The sequence below is a fragment of the Procambarus clarkii genome, chromosome 24, assembly GCF_040958095.1.
Source record: "Procambarus clarkii isolate CNS0578487 chromosome 24, FALCON_Pclarkii_2.0, whole genome shotgun sequence".
Classification (NCBI taxonomy): Eukaryota; Metazoa; Arthropoda; class Malacostraca; order Decapoda; family Cambaridae; genus Procambarus; species Procambarus clarkii.
The window spans coordinates 12,620,757-12,643,760 of NC_091173.1; the positions used below are offsets into that span (position 1 = coordinate 12,620,757).

At 40.6% G+C, this 23,004-nt stretch overlaps 3 non-coding genes across 3 annotated transcripts; 2 read left to right on the plus strand and 1 right to left on the minus strand.

The window, feature by feature from the left end:
- Window positions 1-1,697: 1,697 nt before the first annotated feature.
- LOC123761884 (U1 spliceosomal RNA) lies at window positions 1,698-1,860 on the plus strand. Its single transcript, XR_006773274.1, has one exon. It is a non-coding gene; the product is annotated as a U1 spliceosomal RNA (small nuclear RNA).
- Window positions 1,861-6,426: 4,566 nt separating this feature from the next.
- On the minus strand, window positions 6,427-6,625 carry LOC123761886 (small nucleolar RNA U3). Its single transcript, XR_006773276.1, has one exon. It is a non-coding gene; the product is annotated as a small nucleolar RNA U3 (small nucleolar RNA).
- A 2,767-nt stretch (window positions 6,626-9,392) lies between these two features.
- On the plus strand, window positions 9,393-9,555 carry LOC123761885 (U1 spliceosomal RNA). Its single transcript, XR_006773275.1, has one exon. It is a non-coding gene; the product is annotated as a U1 spliceosomal RNA (small nuclear RNA).
- The last annotated feature ends 13,449 nt before the right edge of the window (window positions 9,556-23,004 follow it).

Here is a 23,004-nt window from a genome sequence, read left to right on the forward strand (position 1 = left end):
GGATTTACTGGGCGCAATTCCTTAACTGTAGCCTCTGTTTAACGCAACAGTAAAATGTGTACTTGGATGAAAACACGATTCTTCGCGGCAGGGGATCGTATTCCAGGGACCATAGGATTAAGGACTTGCCCGAAACGCTACGCGTACTAGTGGCTGTACAAGAATGTAACAACTCTTGTATATATCTCAAAAAAAAAAAAAAAAAAAACTATTTGTATGGGTTCTCGCGGAAAAAAATATTATGTACAATTTTTATTTTCATAAAAAATATGAAAATATTTTGTTATGAAATTATAAGTTATTAGTTAAATTTAATTTATTTTTTATATAGAGGCTGGTATTTTCTCTCCTGATTCCATGTATGACTAACCATCCTGTGAGATGGGAATAATTAGATGAACGTATAGCTAGTTTTTGACCTACACTGTGTAATCTTTCATGTAGAATAGGGTAGCAGCACATTGCTGTGCATACCTAAGTTTGTTATTTTTTTGTATTAATTCAACCTTTTACCTAGCCAGAAACGCACAAACCCATACAACCCATCTAACCTTTCGAGTCCCACGCAAAGAAAAACGTAGATATTCGTGACACGTTACTTTTCTTAATACGTTGCATATGTAACGTTGGTTACAATAACGTATAAAAGGCAACTTGGCGTTTTTGAGAGGCCCGTGGTATCGCAAATCTACACAGTGCACATATTACAATATGTTACATTATAATTATTTATATTAATTCATTACTTATTACTGTGGGCTTCCACATGTATAACTGATGACTACATATATATGTACTTCATGTATATGATATGATAAAATACATCATATGACAATTATATGATAAAAGAATTTGCGAAATAGGAATTTGTAATGTTCCACATTAAAATTTGAGAAAATAGAAAACTAGCAATTTTAAGGAGAGACAAAATCAATTTTGCGCAACGCCTATGGTTTGACTGATTATGTGAATACAACAATGTTTTGTGTAATTTTTATGAACCTTCTTAAGGGCATGAAACATATTTCGTGTTTCAATGTGCTAATTATTATATCCCTACTAATTGGCTTGCGATAGACAAATATGATATTAAGTCATCCGAACATCTTTACCATTGTGATCATTGCTGTCTTCTTATATGTGCTATCAATCTGCTGTATGGTGCCTATTAATCTTGTTTAAATTACCAATCAAGCTGTCAATGTAATCAATCAGAGCTTTAATATACCAATGTGGTTTAATATACTTACTAATCTCTCTCATGTCATTTTTTTTCTTGCAATGTATCTGTTATCATTTTATTAATTCTGCTAGAATTTACTTACTTAAAATTATCTGTTAGATTAAGGACCTGCCCGAAACGCTGCGCGTACTAGTGGCTTTACAAGATAGTAAATACTATGCTACGTATTCTCACGAACCCAATGTACCTTCTTGTATATAAATAAATAAATAAATGATTTGCTCAATCAAAGGTTGAATCATTAGTAATAAATGAAAACTGATAAAATGCATAATATCCTAATTACATAGTATATTTTGCACTTTTTGAGAATACAATAAAATAATAATTTGTAACAATAACACAAAATATTTTAATAAAACTGTAAGTGATGGACACACTAACATAAAAATAGGTGTGATAATATCGGTTGTCAGTGACGGGAGGGGCGTCTGGAGGCTGTGTTGACTCTAGCATACTTACCTGGCACAGGAGATACCGTGATCACGAAGGCGGTTTTCCCAAGGCGAGGCTCACCATTGCACTCCGGTGGCGCTGACCCTTGCGATTAACCCAAATGTGGTTAACTCGAGTGCGAAATTTTTGTTAGCAGGGGACTGCGTTCGCGCTATCCCCTTAATATAGTTAATAATAATTAAAATTACCCAAAGGATCAGTATTGTAATGTTATCCTTTAGTCACATTGTACTGATACATACTACTCTTGTAATTCAGCAAATGTATTCCCATAACCCACTTCAATAGATGTAAAAATATTCAATAATTTAATCAACTCAATATGTTTAACAACTACACTTAATCCACGATTAAGTCCTGATGTTCTAACCAAGTTTGCTTACTATAGATAGTGTGCATATTACCATAGTAGAGTATCACAAATTTGACAAAAATGATTACCAGTTTACTACAAATGTAAATTACTTAGATTAAAGAATACTGGGGTGCATTTTTTGTGTATGGTATCTATAATAAACTAATTATACAAACTAGTAGATATAAGAAATATTAGTGTTCTCTAAAAGATAATTTCCTCTGGTAAAGCCAAGAGCTATGTATCATTAGAATTAAAAATGTAATCCAGGATTTACAGAAGACAATTTGTATATGATTGATATTTAACTATCTCACTGGTACCATAACAACGAGATTACTGGTACTGAATATAAAAGTAATCAAGAATATTTCAAAGCGTTAATAGCATTTCTGTTGAAACTGTACTGTGCATCTTCAGCTCCAGTCTATAACTGGTAAGGAAAGCTAGCTGCGTCTAAAAAGTGAAATATACCTCCCGATGGGAACTCCAAACAGTTTTAATTTGGTGACCAAATCAAATCTGTGTTGGTTAGGGTTTGAGGGGGTAGCAGAAGACAAGAGGAAAAGGATCAGAAATCAAGAAATAGGGTGTTGATGAAGTATGAGTGGGATGAAAAGTGTAGTGGCCTATCCACTTTGACTTGGTAGTAGTTGTGTTATAGTAAATGACGTGTGGTGTTGATGTGTTAGTATAGCAGCTAGACTGGCTGGTGAAGGCAGGCTGTGGTGGACAGCTGTAGATGGACTGAATCTAGGGCTGTTGGAATTAAGCTTTACCAAGGTAACTCTCCCCAGCAGCAAATTTTCTGCATAGCTTGCCCTCAATATGTTTTATATAGTTTTATGTATATTTTTTGTTGTTGTTGTTAATCAAGTGAAAACTGAGTCCGGTAGGCTCAGGGTCATCAAGGGTCTCCAGGTAGATCTTCAAGGATGCCAGGTCTCGGGAAGTCTGTGTTTGTTATTACTAGGGGGTCTTCTTGATCTGGGATATAGAGATGTTTCATTTTATGGAGTTGTTTCCTGGGGAGGTGGCTAAGACGGATATGCATGGGCATTATCTTAGGTAATTTGTGGAGCTGGTCGGTTCTTGCTCTGTCTCTTCAGAATATTTTCGCCGCGAAGAAGAGGGCCCTGTTTTGAACTCTTTGGAGTTTCTTTACGATGGTTCAGGTTGTCAGTTTGAAGGGTGTGTAAGGGATATGCAGACCATTGCAGGTCTGATTATCAGTTTGAAGACATGAAGCATAACACGAAATCCCAAACTAGTACACGGGTATCTGCGGCGGAGTTTCGGACACACAACAAGCAAATGTTTCGCATTAAGCAAAAAATGCAGGCATCACATACATTGGGTGTTTAGTCAGTTCCTGCACCCATTATGTGCCTCCTAACTTTTCCACTACCATTCAAAGGATGGTTATGGGGTGCATAATAAATGAATTAAACTGTATGTTCATCCAATGAATATATGAGTCATCTTATTGTGACCAATATGATCTGAGCAGTATGTGTTAGCTGCTGATATACGCAGTGTTGGTGTAGATCGGCGTACTCGGGATTGGCTTGTAAGAGTTGCAGACGACAGTGATGTGCCTATTGTGAAGTGCTGCTAGCAAGCTGCTAGAGGCTTCTGCCAGGGTGTTCGCAACCCCTGTATGTGGTAGTCCCCTGTCAGCGTGTTGCTGAAGCCCTTTGCCAGTGAGTAGTTGGAGAGCGAGGGTGGGGTGTAGGCACATCGTGATACTGTATCGGTGGACAGGCCCACGTAAAAGGTGAATTCGCCAGTGTTTGCCAGTACAAGTGGACAAGGTACTGGGACGGTGGAAACACCCCACCAAACACACACCGAAACTACGACGTTGGTACAACGTTCGAACAAGTTTTAACACCTCCTAACCAGTTATAACAACCAATATAGCAAGTTGTAACAACGTTCTAATACGTCATAAACACGTTAAGCCAAGATGTAACAACTTTATTACAAGTTGTAACAAGCGGAAAATAAAGACAGTTACGGTTTGTGTTTCCAGGGACTGGAGTTGACGAACACTGCTTACGTATTTGTGTCCTGCGTGAAAGAGACCCTGTTGTTCATAAGTGTAGAAATAATCTATTTATATATTTATTTAATGGTGAAGGGAATTCTCTTGTTTATCTCTCCCTGTATTTATGCTTTACACTACTACCAGCTCTTGAAAGCTTACTACCGACTTGGGGTCGGATACTATAAGAGGTTATAACATCAAGAACCCAGTTACTGGTCCACAGTGGCCGTAACAAGTGAATTAAGGCAGAGGTGATTGATGAAGATTAAGCCTCCCAAGAGGTGGCACGGTCATGAATAGCCCGTAATAGGCTGAAGTGAAAGGAAGTGTGCAAACGTTTCGACCTGTCGGGGTCAAACCCCAATTCTGATTGTGAGCCAACTGTAAATAGTGCACGTATGTTGTTTTTATATTTGCACTGTCTGCACAAAAATTGACACTATTTCCCATTATAGGTATAATATTTCGATGGCCTACTCCCAGAGGGTAGAAGAGATGCAGAAATTGGAGATGAAACTTCGAAAGAGTGGATGACTAATATTCCAGTTCTGCGGACTTAAGGGCTACAAAATTCAAACTCATACACTGAATCACCGGAGTCGTGCTCCAAACAAAGTATATTTATTGAGTTGAGCGATACGTTAGAAAAAACTTCCAATATGGCCCAAGGGATGCGTGGGAAATGGGTACGCGACTCCATAATGAATGAGGGGCTTTGAGTGACATCAAGAAAACAAGCTACAACAGTTGTGCTTCCACAACTGCCATCAAGTGGGCTAAGCTCTGGCACTCTCCCTAATACTCAAATATTTCTATACAATAGATTTTGCTGGTTGATACCTGGTTGATGGGGTTCTGGGAGTTCTTCTACTCCCCAAGCCCGACCCGAGGCCAGACTTGACTTGTGAGAGTTTGGTCCACCAGGCTGTTGCTTGGAGCGGCCCGCAAGCCCACATACCCACCACAGCCCGGTTGGTCCGGCACTCCTTGAAGGAAACAATCTAGTTTCCTCTTGAAGATGTTCACGGTTGTTCCTGCTGTTTAGCCAAGTTCATTATTATTATTATTATTAACATCTTTATTGACAAAATTAATTACAATTTTGCCTAATCTGAGGATTTCAATTAAGTCTTATTAAAGTGAGGATAATGCTGGTATTCACTGTCACGCTTGGTCACGCACTACAGAGTCATACACAAGACAATAAGTCTAAACTGTAGGCTGAAGCACATATATATATCATGGTTACAATCAATGGTTTTAATGCATGAATATGTAAAAACAACTTTCTGTTGTGCACTGCCACACAAGGACAGGGATGGGTTCATAAGTGATGCAGCTTAGAAGTGATATAAAATTGTTCTGCATTCTTTAAAATGGACAAGCAAATTTTGGATAAATTGTTAGGATGTTGTCCAGAACACCTGAGTCAATGAAATAGTTACACAGTTGGTGGTACAATAGACCAGGAGGTCTAAAGTCTTTTACGGTTCATCAAGTAACATTGCCGTGATCGGAAACAGTGAGAAGTTTTAGTCAATAATGGGTGTATTTCGGGTACATAATTGCACTTAATTGTCTTCTTACATTTACCACCCCATTTTTGGAGGACGGGCTGTATTTGGAGGTTCAGAGGTAAATAATGGGTCCAGAAACTGAACCTATTATATACATCTTACCCTCTTCACTAACGGTACAGTCACTGGATGGATATAGGCTGCATAATAAGTGAACTAAACTACTTTTTCGATGAAACATCATCATCATGGCTAGTCTAATTTGTACTTTTATTACATACTTAAGACCATATTGGTGTTTTAACTCTAAAATACTATTGTATTTAATTGGTATTTAAGTCATGTTTCACTTCTTGAGGCCTCTGTAACTCTCCACCAAAGCTCACGGGATGGGTATGGGGTGCATAATAAAGAAATAATTTGAATTGAAGATAAATAACATAGGAAATTTAGGAACATTTAAGCAGACTAATAAAAATAAATAACAGTTTTACTAAGACAGCTAAAACAGTTATGTATTAATGAAAAGACCTACGATTAATATACAATGTGCAATTGTATTTACATAGCTATTGAAATTAAAAATCCATGTAACTAGCTGACATTATAATTACAAAATGTGCACAATAGATGTAACTGATAATGTAATCTCTGTTTAGATCGTACCCTCTTTATCCTTTGCCGAGGAAATGAACCAGTATAATTCTTAATTTTCATTTGATGATGACATAATCTCCCCTAAGGGAGTGGACCATTTGGTCCTAATTAAAAAAACCATGGATACTCCACAGTAGACTTGAATCTCACCGCTCAGCCTGTGCGAGCCTCCTCCACTCCCGTTAACACAGGAGGGAACGGTCATCAATGTCCAAGACTTAAGTCTTGAACAGCTTCCCGCTCAGAGGCTCACACTTAGCTACATCATCGCGGTGTGATTTCTTCAGAGTTTCGGACAAGGAACTCGGCAGTCATACTATAGAATTGATCCTATGAAGTATGATCATAAAGTCAGATTTAGTCTCGCGAGGCCTCCCACATCGGTCTGCTGACTAACGTGAAACAGAGCATCCAATCTTATTAATTATGGAAACTTCAAAACAATAATGGAAATAATATAACTTTGTTTTAATATGCACAACAAACAGTAAAATATAAATTTTATACCATCAACATTTTATTACTTTTTCATATAATAATAATTTTTTCATATAATAAGTTTATTGATGTTGTATAGGTTCTCGCGGAAACATATTATGTACAATTTGTATTTTCATAAAAAACGTCATTATGGTATATTATTATAACTATTGGATCTTTGAAAGCACACGTCTTAAGCTCTACACTATTTAACATACTTATGAACGCCATTGCAAATATTGAAGTTCCGGAAGAAATACAAGTGGGATATGCAGATGTCCTAATACAAGCTCCCACCTTGGACGTGTCTGTATTTTGTTCGCTCGCTCTCGCGGTTGGTTGTGTTTTTCATGTGAGGGAAATCTCTGAACGTTCTTCACCGATGGCTTTGAAGTTTTGACAAAGCGTTGAATTTGAATATGCGCGTGTTGTTATATACCTACTATATAGATGTCCCACCTGTGACATGTAAAAACATGCATCTTTTGAAAAACTGTGTTTTTCAAGTGAGGGAACGGTGGGGAGGACGAGGGGATGGGGGAATTATTGGGGGAATGGGGGAATGGTGGGGAAGACGAGGGGATTTCTATGGGGATTTTTCTATAATTGACGACTATGTAGCGAGTAGATTATCCCAATAATATACTCGCTCCAAATATAGTGTTAATATTCCTGTCAACCTTTGGAGATGAATGAGGTGAGGCGTTGCCCGGGCAGCACGGTGAGGTGTTGCCCGAGCAATATAAGCGGCAAGAATAGCAAACATTAACTAGTCTACTTTCAAGTGTGGTCTAGAGCAGACACTTGCGAGATACTGTACCGACGCTCAGTGCGCTCAACTCACACCAAAGTATCACCGGTGTACTTATGTATATTCGACCAAATATATATATAGTATCTTAGTGTCTGTGTTTATTTGTCACCATACTTTACGTAACAATAGAACCGTTACATTGGTGACCCCAAAGAGTTTCGACGATACCCAGCCACGATGGACTACAACATGGACTCTCACTGGACCTCTACTGCTACTGCTTGCTGTGGACCGCAGCCACCTGTCATGGAACGTTGCCAACACCCTTGCCATAGCTATGATTTTCATCGCGATCGTCTCTGCATTTTCATCTACTACGGCTTGCTGCTCCACGATCACTACTCACTCATCTGGCAGCTTCATCAGTAACTACATAATGTGTGATCTACAGCCTGTCCTGCCGACTCTCCGTCGCTGCCAGGGCACTGCTTGTTCTACAGGGGCGCCCACGAAAGCTGCTCTTTCGTCAGATTCATCTACACGTTCACTGCATTCTGATACTCTGCCGACTCAAGCACTTTGCGCAGTACAGGACTTACAGCTTGCGTTTCCGACTCTTCGTCGCCTCCAGGACAATTCAGCTCTAGCAGTGATTACCTCGTTGTCCTAACTACGTGCCTACATTACCTCCTAATGTCCTGGTGCCCGAGCCCATCCGCCCCGGATCTAAATGCTCCACCAGCGACCCAAGGACGCAACAATTATGCACATTCTTCTCTCCTGCTACACCGAGCTTGTCCACACACTGCCTACATCTTTTAGTACCAGACTACAATTTCCACAGTCAACAATGTAGTACTCGGCGTGTACAGTCCTAATCAACCCAAGACGCTACAGCTTCGACACAGAGCAGACAGCAGACTACGACCGCATCGAGCCGCCACGCTCTCGCTCCCCGAGTTTTGACACTCACAATTCTCAATCGAGCCGCCACGCTCTCCCACATAGAGCTCCACGACTCCGGACTCACTCAGCTCTCTGCTCTGCTCCAGGCTTCGTCTCAACGTCTGCAACACTGCTAAATCCAGAGACACATCCGCCGACTACGCAGTTCACTTTTCGACCACAGTTACCAGCAGCACCGCCACCTACGACAACGGACGATCCTGTACGACCTCCCACCCTACAACCCCAGTTACCAGCCGCACCACAACCTGATCCTACGACGACAGACTATCCTGTGCGACCTCCCACCCTACGACCCCAGTTAGATGACATCAGCGAAGAGGAGGAAGTTAACTTTGATGGTTATGTAACGCGAGCAGGGCGTACAATTCACCGACCAGCTAAGTTATATATGTATATATATATATGTACTTCATGTACATGATATGATAAAATACATCATATGACAATTATATGATTAAAGAATTTGGGAAAAAGGAATTTGTAGTGTTCCTCATTAAAATTTGTGAAAATAGAAAACTAGCAGTTTTAAGGAGAGACAAAATCAATTTTGAGCAAAGCATATGCTTTGACTAATTATATGAATACAATTTATTTTGTGTAATTTTTATGAACATATTTCGTGTTTCAATGTGGTAATTATTATATCCCTACTCATTGGCTTGCGGTATATAAATATAATTTGCGCAAAGGTTTAATCGTTGGTCATATATGAAAACTGATAAAAACTATAATATCCTAATTGCATAGTATATGTTGTACTTTTATAGAATACAATAAAATAATAATTTGCAACAATAACATAAATAATGTTAATAAAACTGTAATTAATAGACATACTAACATAAAAATAGGTGGGATAATATCGGTTGTCAGTGACGGGAGGGGCGTCTGGAGGTTGAGCTGACTTAAGCATACTTACCTGGCACAGGAGATACCGTGATCACGAAGGCGGTTTTCCCAAGGCGAGGCTCACCATTGCACTCCGGTGGCGCTGACCCTTGCGATTAACCCAAATGTGGTTAACTCGAGTGCGAAATTTTTGTTAGCAGGGGACTGCGTTCGCGCTATCCCCTTAATATAGTTAATAATAATTAAATCAAAACTTAAGTGAATCATAATGTAAACAGTATTGCAATGTTATCCTCTTAAGTCCTTATTATGATGACTACTTTTCTTGTAATTACTACCATCTATATAATGTAAATCATAATAAATTAAGGTAACTGCAGAAGACCTATTTGCCCATACGAGGCAGGTCCTATTTATATCCAACCAAATTCATTCATATGTCTAATATACGCTTGAAGCATCAAGGGATCCTACTTCTGCTATGTTACGCGATAATTGATTCCACAAATCAACAACCCTGTTACTGAACCAGTATTTACCCAGGTCTTTCCTAAATCTAAACTTATCCGATTTATACCCAATGTTTGCGTGAGAGGGTGTGTTACTTGTAGCTCCAATTGTGCTACCATAGTAATAATGGGAGGTGTAGTGAGGGAACTAATCAATCTATGTGGAGCTCAGAGGACAAAGCTGGATTCGCTGCGCGATGAGCTAAGGCAGATGAAAAAGGTGCCTAGCAAAGGAGGAAAGCAGCATAAGGAAGTCTTTGTCTTGGAGTGTTGCAAAGGACAAGGGACTTATGAAGACTTTGCCAAGGCCGCCTACAGCTGTCCTGAAGACCTCAAATTGATTCACCGTGCTGGAAGGCGAATGCTGTAGGCAAACTACAGTTGACCCGAGAGACAAGGCAACAAAAGGAGCGTTGGTAGAGGAAGTAGCTAAACGAATTTAAGTTGTTGGTGATTGTTAACAATTCCACTCTGGACATAGGCTCGTGCCTGATTTTGAAAACTGTAGGGGGGTTGCGGCAAAATATACCAATTCCCCGTTTTCAGTAATAGGCATATTTTCGTTATAAAAAGTTGTACCTTGAAAATGAAAATAGGTGCAGAGAGTCAGAATCCGGCTCAAAAATCACGCTCAAGAGTCAAATTTCCAACATTTCTGAAATTTAGAAAACTGCAGGGGAGGGTTTGAGCAAAATATGACCTATTGCCGTTTTCAGTAATTGGCATATTTTCGGTATAAAATTCGTAATTTGAAAATGAAAATAGGTGCAGAGAGTCAGAATTCCGCTCAAAAATCACGATCAGGAGTCAAATTTTTGACATTTCAGATATTTTGAAAACTACAGGGGGTTTGGGCAAAATGCGACCAATCGCCATTTTCAGTAATTGGCATATTTTCGGTATAAAAAGTCGTAATTTGAAAATGAAAATAGGTGCAGAGTCAGAATTCGGCTCAAAAATCACCCTCTAGAGTCAAATTTCCGAGCTCACAGAGCTGAGTACTCGTATCGCACTTTAGAGTACTGAAGACACAGAGTACACTTATGTGTGTGTGTGTATCATATTATACTAGTTGTTGACCAGACCACACACTAGAAAGTGAATGGACGACGACGACGTTTCAGTCCGTCCTGGACCATTCTCAAGTCGATTGTGAATCTGATTATTGATTAGTTATGGAATAATCTTATGGATAAAAATTATACTACTTGTCATAAAACACAATCACACGATGGAACACAAGTTTCGGACAGCATTGTATCAACTGTAAATAATGTAACATTAACCTTAAAAATATAATGTATTAACGACAAAAGTAATCAGAATTGAATAATGTTTTAAATATAGAAATAAATATAACAGCCATCGCGATAAGGCACAGACACGACACTGTAAACAAAAAAGCAATATACAGACAGATGGATTCTCTGTGTCACAAGGAGTAAGATAGTTAACAGATCGGGATGATCTCTCTCTCTCTCTCTCTCTCTCTCTCTCTCTCTCTCTCTCTCTCTCTCTCTCTCTCTCTCTTTATAATCTCGTTCTCCTCTCACCCCGCTCCCCCTATTTTTCTTCCCCCCTTCGTCCTCCTCTTTCTTCACGCCTCTCATTCCTCCTTGACTACCGTTCCCACTCCCTTGCCTCGCTTACCTTACATCCGCTTCCCTTTCCCTTCTCCCCACCTCGCTTCCTGATCTCCCGCCTCCCTTCTCATCCCCCTATCAAACTTTTCCCTTCCCCACCTCTATGCTCCTCACTCCTTGCACCCTTACACCCCTCCCCTTCCCTCCTACCCCCTTATCTTCCCCTCTCCCTCTCTTAGGGTCTCTCACCTGGGGCCTCTCCCTACTTCCACGAGGACTGGGTTTGTCAGGTCATTAGTATGGCTCAACCAGTGCGAGAAGACGGACACGATTCTTTCCTCTCTGACCTCTGGTGACTTGTAGGGACCCTCTCTGACCTCTTGTGACTTGTATAGGGACCCTCTCTGACCTCTGGTGACTTGTAGGAGACCCTCCTTGTCCTCTGGTGACTTGTATAGGGACCCTCTTTGATCTCTGGTGACTTGTATAGGGACCCTCTCTGACCTCTGGTGACTTGTAGGGACCCCCTCTGACCTCTTGGGACTTGTATAGGGACCCTCTCTGACCTCTGGTGAATTGTAGGAAACCCACTCTGACCTCTGGTGACTTGTAGAGACCCTCTCTGACCTCTGGTGACTTGTAGGGACCCTCTCTGACCTCTTTATTGTGACCTGTGGGCTGTTGATCATCTGTGTAATGTAGGACGGTCTACGACCTGTTGCTCAATAGCGACCCGTAGTTTTTGTTCACTGGTGGCATGTAGACGAGCACTCTGACCTGTTGTTCGCTAATTACATGTAGAGACGTTAGCTAGCCTTTGCCTAAATGTCTCGAACATATAGATGAATGTGTGTCTGTAATCTGTTATTAGATCTTGAAACACTTTATCCGTTGGGCGCGTGTTTTAATTTGTGGTGTTTGTGTTTTTCCGCACCCATGTCTCTCTTCCTCTGTCTTGTTGGTATTTCTTTGTGTCTTTGACCTGTTGATGCCTGTGTGTGTGTGTGTGTGTGTGTCGGACTTCCGGTTGACCTCGTTGTGAACCTGTGGTGGAGATTAGTGAGGCGTGGCGAGTTTCCGCCACCTGTGACCTCTGCCTAAGTCCTGACCTGTTGTTTAAGTCTGATGATCCCTGTGACTGATACAATATGACCTGTGGTGCAACTTGTTGATGAAGATGAATTTGTGTAACATGTAAAGCCAAGATTTGATCTAGTAAAGTTTAAGACACTACGAAAAAACTATTTGTATATCTTTTTAACGTGAAAAGTTTAAAAAATAAGAAAACATGTGAACAATCTTTCCAACATCACGGTGAAAAAAACAAATAAGAAATACTCCAGGTAACTTGCGACTCAACTCCATTACCAGCTGAGATCAACCCACATGTCAACTGGCAGTTGGCACTGTGCCTCAGGTAAGCTTGTGTCAGCATGAGTTGGTTGTGGTCAGCTTGGTTTACCTGTCACTGGAGGTGTGTCATGCCACAGTAATGACACGTCTCCTCTCTCATGTATGAGCTGGCAACAACCCTGTTGATTCATCCGAGTTACAGCCCCGCTCCTGTGCCAGGTAAGTCCACAACGGGCTCACCATAGCACGTGCTACTTGGAACATTTTGTTTCAAGTAGCGAATCTTAAACAACAACAACCTGTTCATTTGTCTCATAAGAGCTGGCAGAGCTCCGTGTCAAGCCAGTTTGACATTGTTTAACCAGCAACACGCGTGTAATACGTCTTGTTTATCCTCCCATATGACGCTCCTGTTGTTTACATCGCTGCCTATGATCCTCCTTTTCTACTTTCTTTGGACTATGTTATAATTCTAACCTAAATAGCGTAATTTACATGAGAAGCGGTTTGTAAACTGTTTACCCCGAGGCTCTGAGAGGTGGAGGGTGGGGGAGGGGTGGTGTCAGTAATTAACACGTGCACCTGTGATGCCATGGCACCTGGAGACACCTGGAGATCCCTGGAGACACCTAGAGGAGTGGACCAGGAAGGTGACCTCGTCACAGCTCCCGTGCTAAGGAGTACGAGTTCGGCAATTAAGTATTTATGAAGGCTACTTAGATTAACCATTCATTTATGACCAATAATGAACGACTAGATGATTACAATTTTGCATTGATCCAAAACATATATAATAAAAGATATATAGGGGCGAGACGCGTTTACGAATCTCGTGACTTAATTTTTTTTTAAATTAACAAGGTTTAAATATATAAATAAGAAAAGTATCAAGATAATAGGCTTAGGGAAGTTAGCCAAATTATAAATATTTAATTGCATCAACTAAAAGTTAGATAACAAATTTCGAAGCTATCAAGGTCTACTGCAGTATAAATTCCCTTGTCAACCTTAGGCAAGAACTCAATTACGGGCTCACCATAGCCCGTGCTTCATGGACACTCCGGCCTGAATAGCTAAATCTTTAACAACAACAACAACAACTTAGACAAGGTTGGCAAGGAAATAGAATTCCCGAGGCTTCCACTAAAACCTACTCAGGGTTTCCACGAGTTCTAATTAAGCCTAATTAGAACCCGTGACTCTTGTAACAGAGTAATATGGAAGTAGACTACGAAGATCCATTTTTTTAATTTGGGGAGCGAGATAAGGGTACTAAATCCCTAAAACGAAGATGTTCATAATTTAACTTTATGAACATCTTCGTTTTCTCTAACATCACTTTCTAAACTAAAGAAGCAAGTAATTTTTCAAAAACAAAATTAATCGTCCTATACAACATGTTTATAAACTCGCGCGCGCGCGTGTGTGTGTGTGTGTGTGTGTGTGTGTGTGTGTGTGTGTGTGTGTGTGTGTGTGTGTGTGTGTGTGTGTGTGTGTGCGTGTGTGCGCGTGTGCGTGCGCGTACGTCAATATAACGAGGAAAGCCTAACTCTCTGGTACCAATTTACATTTATATTTTCTATGAATATTTGCCACAACAACCTTCCCTCACCGGCCTCTTGAGACCACAGTCATCTTCAAAATCTCAAACCAACTGAATCCTATGCCTTTACTGATGGTTCTGTACAATTGGTCACTGGTAGAACAGATTGTGCATGTGCAGTATATAAAGAGAATGAAAAATGATCATGTCTCTCACCATTTGGTCACCACTTGGTCCGGGAGACATCTCCCGTCACGCAGGGTGCAGTTGCGCCTCCACAGATCTCCAGTATCATCTTTTGATACTGGTAATGGCTCGAAAGGGCCACCACTTACGGGCTATTCATGCCCGTGCCACCTCTTGGGTGGCTTAATCTTCATCAATCAATCAATGATCATGTCTAGTACGCAGAGATTGAACGACTGGGCAAGCACGACTCAGACTGAGCTATTGGGTATTAATCTAGCCACTGAGTATCTTGAGCTCAATGAGGTAGTGATATTTTGTGACTCTAAACCTCTGCCGTCCTGAAATAACATTAAAATCATATTTAATGTTTGAAGTAGCTTGTAATATTAAATGGAATGTAATTTTTGTCACTGATAATAATTTTTGTATAAAATTTGTGTGAGGGTTCCATCCCATGTTGGAGTTGGAAAACATGACTTTGTAGATCGATTGGCCAATGAGGCTTGCAGGAAAGAAAATACTGGACTATCGAAAGCAATTATTAGTAACATACAAATTAAAGAAATAACTTTAGATTAAGAAGAACTAAGAAATGCCCAGAGTCCTGAAAGCTGCAGTATTAAAAGCTATGACAGCTTTTGTAATAATAGGTATTTGTATGGTATGGTCAGCACAGTAACCGGACCAGGCAATGTGATGGAGTCATTTCGGTAATTCGCCTTGACTATAGACACATCTGGCAGGTTAGTGAGGCTGAGCCACTACCAGAATATTCAGATTGTAAACTCTGTGACAAACCACTTTAACACTATATTGTTGAATGTGAAACCGTAAAAGATTTTAGACCTCCTGGCCTATTGTACCACCAACTATGTAACTATTTCATAGAATCTGGTGTACTGGACGACATCCTAACAATTTATCCAAGATTTGCTTGTCCATCTTAAAGAATGAAGAACAGCTTTATATTATTTTTAAGCTGCATCTCTTATGCACCCATCCCTGCCCTTGTGTGGCAGTGCACAATAGAAAGTTGATTTTACATATTCATACATCAAAACATTAATTGTAACCATGATATATATATGTGCTTCAGCCTACAGTTTAGACCTATTGTCTTGTGTGTGACCCTCTGTCCTGCGTGACAGTGAATACCAGCATTATCCTCACTTTAATAAGACTTAACTGAAGTCCTTAGATTAGGCAAAGTTGTAATTAAATTTTGTCAATAAAAATGTTAATAAAAATTTACCTTTTACTGCTTGTGGGGGTTGAACTTTAGTTCTCTGGTCCCACCTTTTAACACTGAGTCGACGATGAGTCACAGTAACGTCATATGGTGTCCAAAGAACACAGAACAGTTAGAAACAACGACTTACTAATGGTCCAGAGCGGACCGAAACGTCGTTTCTTCATTGTCTGATGCCTAGTTTGGTATCATCACCGAGTCGATTCGCGTATGTCTCAACTGTTTCACTTAATGTATGCTTTTTGTTCAATATTCTGGGTGTGTGTGAGTGTGTTAGAGAGAAATATATGCCGTAGATGTAATAGAGGAAAAATAGATTGGTTAGAAAGGCTGGGTCCAAGAGCTAATAGCTCGATTCTGTAGATACAAATAGTAAATACACACGGTTGACGGTTGAGAGGCGGGACCAAGGAGCCAAAGCTCAACCCCCGCAAGCACAACTAGGTGAGTACACACACGCACACACTGTGACTAAGCAATAGAAAGCAGAGTTACTGTGAGGGGTGAGACCCCAGATTATCGTGAAATCACAAGCGAAGTTCCACAGGGTTCTGTACTCGGACTTATCCTGTTTCTGATATAGGTAAATGATCTCCCAGAGGGTATAGACTCATTCCTCTCAATGTTTGCTGACGATGCCAAAATTATGAGAAGGATTAAGACAGAGGAGGAGTGCTTGAGGCTTCAAGAAGATCTGGACAAACTGAAGGAGTGTCCAACAAATGGTTGTTAGAGTTTAACCCGAGCAAATGTAATGAAGATAGGTGCAGGGAGCAGAAGGCCAGATACAAGGTATCATTTGGGAGGTGAAATTCTTCTGGAATCAGAGAGAGAGAAAGACTTGGGGGTTGATATCACGCCAGACATGTCCCCTGCAGCCCACATTAAGAGGATAACCTCAGCGGCATATGCCAGGTACCTGGGAGTTAGACAGCAACTACGAGCTGCTTCTTAGGGATGTGTGTGTGTGTGAGAGAGAAATATATGTAGTAGACATAATAGAGGAAAAATAAATTGGTTAGAAAGGCCGAGCTAAATAACATATTTGCCCAAGGGAGCCGGTCGGCCGAGCGGACAGCACGCTGGACTTGTGATCCTGTGGTCCTGGGTTCGATTCCAGGCGCCGGCGAGAAACAATGGGCAGAGTTTCTTTCACCCTATGCCCCTGTTACCTAGCAGTAAAATAGGTACCTGGGTGTCAGTCAGCTGTCACGGACTGCTTCCTGGGGGTGGAGGCCTGGTCGAGGACCGGGCCGCGGGGACACTAAAAAGCCCCGAAATCATCTCAAGATAACCTCAAGAACCGAGCTAATAGCTCGATTCTGCAGATACAAATAGTAAATACACACACTGTATGTGTGTACTGGGCTTATAGAGCCCAATAGGCTCAGGAATCTGTACATCAGCTGATTGACAGTTGAGAGGCGGGACCAAAGAGCCAGAGCTCAACCCCCGCAAGCACAACTAGGTAAGTACACACACAGTGTACTGTAACAGTTCATCATTCAATTTAGTTTCATTCTTGAGAGTCAGCTGAGCGTGACAGGTGGTCAGCAAGCCACTCACCGTCTCCACCTGACCACACCATCCCTGACCACACCATCCCTGACCACACCATCCCTGACCACACCATCCCTGGCTAGAGCCTCACTTCCACGATCAGGACCACACCCTGTTCAGGGGCTGACAGCACCCCACAGGCTACACACTTCCTCCCCCCCCCCTCTCCAATCAGAGCTTGACAGAATCCCTCCTGACCACACTCTGACCACACCCTTGACCAACCTGATCTCTTACAAATAAAGTTACTTTTAGACCACACCCTTCCCCAAAAAAGGTCCTCGCCATATCCTCACTAATCAAGATCTAATCAAGTCCTGGTCACCCACTCAGCTCCGCCAATCCTCTACAGGTCAGTCCAGCTTCAGGGCACTATTTTTCACTCTACATAAATATGTGACTATTACACCACTTTCTTAACACTTTATCCATATAAAGTCCAATCTGATTTTCTTATGAGATCGTAATTTTCTAATTTGCCGCCTTGGTAAATTATTTTCTATATAATATTTCCTTCCTCTCCACATTTAGCAATTTATATAAGATCCTTAAGCTATGGGTTTCTTACAGTTCCCAATTGTTACGGTAATTTTGTTGATATTTTGATATAATTATCTTAATTACCTCTTCATCAATTCCTGTTGATTCTTCCAGTGAGAAATAATCTGTTGCCTATTGTTCAGAATTAGGAAATTAAATCCTGGTTTTCTATGTTTACCAAAGTGATGACAATCGCAGCATGATGAGTCGTCCCCCCCCTCCTTTGTCTTCATCCCCCATCAACAACCCTCCCCCCATCACCCACCAACAACCCTCCCTCCACCCATCACCCACCAACAACCCTCCCTTCCCCCCATCACCCACCAACAACCCTCCACCCATCACCCACCAACAACCCTCCCTCCCCCCATCACCCACCAACAACCCTCCACCCATCACCCACCAACAACCCTCCACCCATCACCCACCAACAACCCTCCCTCCCCCCATCACCCACCAACAACCCTCCCATGCAATGTCCATCTTATTATTACGCATGATGAGATCTCAATAGGCGGGGATTTCTTGGGTCATCGGTGGCCGGGGGTTGGCTCCTGTATCACAAGGAAAGGGGGCCGAGGGGGATTACATAGGCCTATGCTACATGGCTATAATACTAATCATTAGTTTATACCGATTCTTGTGTTCGAAACTAGTTTCGATACACTTGAGGTCGGAGTGCGTCGAACGCAGCACATCACAATGGGGTCCCGAAGCACAGTAGTCTGCGCACTCGGAGCACAACCAAGAGACCTATGTTCGATCCCCTGGCGAGACAGAGATAGATGGACACTTTACCTTTCATCTGATGCCTCTGATCACCTAGCAGTAAATAGCTACTCTGGAGTTAGGGAGCTGCTGATGGGAGATCACCCTTTCCAAATTAGTATCTCTTTCCATCAAAGATGAGTAAAAAATCAATTCATTTCTTGGTGTATATACACTGAGAAGTGTACTCGGGAAGGGGGACCTCGATATAAGCCTAAAGTACATACACTCTGGCTGCCTGTCCCCCGACACAATGAATTACAATATATGAATTTAAATTTGCCATAGTATATATTTGCTCTATCTAGAAATCCAACATTCTTCTTACAACTCATTTTGTATATACAGTGTGTACTTTCCCCTAAATAAACATTATTATTATTACTATTATTATCATCATTATTATTATTAATTAAAAATCAGTCAGAATGGCATAAGCTCTCGCAAAGGCATGGCAGGGAGACATACGCTCTGCGTATTAGTGGCTTTACGCACAGTATTCTTATGACTCCTTATGACTACTCAACTGTTCATGAATTGTTTTTGTGTATGTACATTTGCTTAACTAAATATTATATATATTCATTATCATTATCAATCATCAGGCAAATGAAGGATTGAACACATCACATATATTAAAGTTTATCATATAAAGTTCAAACAAGAAAACGGCTGTCTACTAAAGAAAATGTATTTACTCAGTTTGAAGGTAGACAATTATATTTAGGATGAATTTCCACACTGATCCGCGTATTTTTCTAAACGTGGGCGATTGCTTGTAAAACTGCTGGAATAGTTTCCATTATAAATTTAAACATGATAAAGCTAATAATATGACATAAATATTGCAAGTTTTTGCCATATCAACATCATTCGTATATACGTTCGTAAGGGTTTCTTTTCAAAAACAAAATATTTTATACTTAGACCATTTATTTACAGATCTTCGCTGGAGCCACTAGGCAAATACAGGGTCGAAATCCGTTATTATTTTTTTGTATCAAATTGAATACGGTTATATTGAATAATATACCAAATATGCCATATTGAATAATATGTCACCACCTCACCATGACGTAGGCATAGCAATAAAATTAGCATTCAACAAGGATGAGGTTGAACTAGATTTAAGTATCCACATCTTCGTTGTCAAGAAGGATGAAGATGTATTGTTAAATACATCCTTCTGAAGATGAATTATTAAATACAAAAGTACTTAAGGAAATCCCTGTTTCAATTCTTCCTTCGTAGTCTGACACTGCCATACTATGGCAGTGTCTTGGGAGGCATAGTTTGTGCTCTTGACACAAACTATGTAACTTTTCATATAGTTTAGGCTTGCTGCATAAATGCAGATTTACCTAAGTTAATAGAAACACTTCTTGTGATAAATTATTTCCGAGTCTAATAGTATGCAAGCCACTAACTTCTTTTGCTTCCCTGATCTTCAAAAGGTTTAGCCGGTGTGACTTTCCTTTCATAATTTCATGTTGGTGCTTTGTAGTCGAATGGTTCTTCCCTGTTCCCCTTCCTTACAGCTACTGGGCACTTTCCCATGTCTCAGTGAAACACTGGAGATCATTTTAAGTGTCATGCACAAGATTCGAGCAACTTCCTTTAGGATCCACGGTGATACCTTGCTAGGCTAAACCAACTACTTGGGCTGGACGGTAGAGCGACGGTTTCGCCTCATGCAGGTCGGTGTTCAATCCCCTACCGTCCAAGTGGTTGGGTCCTTCCCCCCGTCCCATAACAAATCCGTATCCTGACCCCTTCCCAGTGTTATATAGTCGTAATGGCTTGGCATTTTCTCCATGATAGTTCTCTTCCCTTCCACAGTCATTGTTTCGGCAAGTATTTTGGAGCTGGTCCATTATTACCACTTCCGGTGTTAGTACTACCGTACTCAGTTCAATCTCTGGAGGAGCCGTAGTTCCCTCCCATGTTGCTTTGTGATAAAGTAAGCCACCGGTTTCCTTGTCCCTCGTCGAGGTCACTTGTGATGGCGGCCATCATGTAAACTCGTCTAAATACTCGAGATAAGCCAAATAATTGTATTTTCTAAAGTCGGAATTATTGATCACATAATCGTCACTAGATGGTGTACGATTTTTTTTTTTTGGGGGGGGCCTTCGGCCTATCAATCACGGGTGAGTTAATAAGGCTACCTCAATAGTTTACTACCAACAGTAAGTATACTTTAGCTATGTACATAGTCAAGAACTTAAATAAACTTAGTGTATATACGCAAGACTTGCTTACTGCACTTTATGTATAATTTACTTGAGGTTTTCTACATTAAGCAAGTACATTTTGGGTATTTAAGGTTACATGGTTATTTTCCATCATAGTTCTCGAACGTAGGTTCGAATCCTCGTCACGGCCCTTGTGGATTTGTTCATTTGTTCACAGTTGTCATGCTATTGTTATTTTTCTGTAGTTATGTTATAACTTTATCCTCTTGTAAGCCGTACAGTTAATATGCAGCGTTTAAATCTTCGAATTTAGCTTCGATAATCAAAGATGTTTCAATATATATGTGGTCGGTGCATAAACTGAAGAAAAAAAAATGTTAGCAATAAACATATAGACCACATAATCTAACATAGTTATACCGGAAAGCAAATCATTTTCTTTTTATACTACACGTTTTCAGTGAAATATTAAGGGGTAACTCATGTATTTCTTCTTGGCAAATTTCGCCACTGAACACACCATAAACATTCATCTCGATGATATTTCGTTGCTATTATGGTGCATATTTAGATTGAAACTTAATTTAGACGAGGAAGCTGACATTTCTGAATTATAAACTTGAAGTAATTTACATTATAATCTCAACAGTCTGCTACGAGGTGACTATAACCCACTATATTAAAAAAATTCCTAATACATTTACATATAAATTAGCACGGCTGTCTTTTCAATATTCATGTTAACCAATTACTTCACAGATATTGACCATATATTACTGCAAAACGTTTTTTATTATACGTCTCACCAATAACCCACAGCGCTATTAACCCATGGAACCACCTACCCGTTGAAGTCGTAAATGCCAAAACTTAGATTATAACTGATACATAATAATTATAATATATAATTATAACTGATAGAATTATAAGATATAATTATAACTGATAGACTATAACTGATAATAACTCTAGAATACGAGGAACTGTTTACTGTGTCTAAACAGGTTGTTTAGGCACAGTAATTGACACTGGTGGTAACTAGTTACCACCAGTGTCAGCTGGTATGTAACAATATGTAACAGCCTACATATTGCTCCTGTGTACAGTTATCATATAACAATTACTAATATTTTGTTCTTGTCAGATAATTATCCGAGTATATTTCGGATAATTATCAATGTAGCAAGTTGGCCCTCAGTGTATCCCTGTGAAATGGGGGTGGGGGGGGTGGGGGGGACTTTTGAGTGCTCAGGATCTCCCAATCCTGAGCACTCCAGGTGCAAACTCTGTGAGCAGGAATTGGGTCATGATCTCGTCCACTTCATCACTCTACAACATGTCCTCTTAAAAAGAACGTCGCATTTCGATCGTATACGTTACATAAGGTCAAAAAATTGTCGCACTAGAAAATGAAATCAGCCCGCGAAAGTGACGTATTGTCCCGTTTTCTGTTTTAGGTCCTCTGGTTGGTTTGGAGAGGACACTTTAAATTGACCGTTTTCTTGACGTTGGAACGAGCAGCCCGTTCCGAGGACGGGCTGCTCTAAATGCCCAGTTATTCGAACCTTCAGACCCGTTGGCACGAGGTGCTTGGAGCTTTGTAATTACTTTATTAACTCGTATTCTTGAGGATATCCTCATAATGCATCCCAAATTTGCCAGTGCAGACTTCTGATCACTTGGCCCTGTATAAGTAACCATCCTGTGTGATGGGAACTTTTAGCATCACTTAGCTAGTTCTTGACACACTGTACACAACCTTCATTAAGTCTAAGACAGCTGCACAAATGCACATGTACCTAAATGCGTTAATACAAAAATCATTATAATTTTGTTTTCTGGGAGAGAGAGAGAGAGAGAGAGAGAGAGAGAGAGAGAGAGAGAGAGAGAGAGAGAGAGAGAGAGAGAGAGAGAGAGAGAGAGAGAGGGGGGGGGGGGAAGCAGGAAGAGATTGAGATTACTGTGAGTATTGAGGGAAGGGGTGAGATGAAAGAAAAAGGGAGAGGGGCGATGTTTAAAGAGGATATTTAAAGGGAGGAAACGAGAGGGAGGACAGAAGATGTGAAGACAGTTTGGAGAGAGGACGGTTGAATGGTGGAGAAAGGGAGAGAGGTGCAATGTTGGAGAAGAGGGGAGAAACGAGAGGCTGGGAGAAGAGGGATAATAGTGGAGAGGGGGACGATTG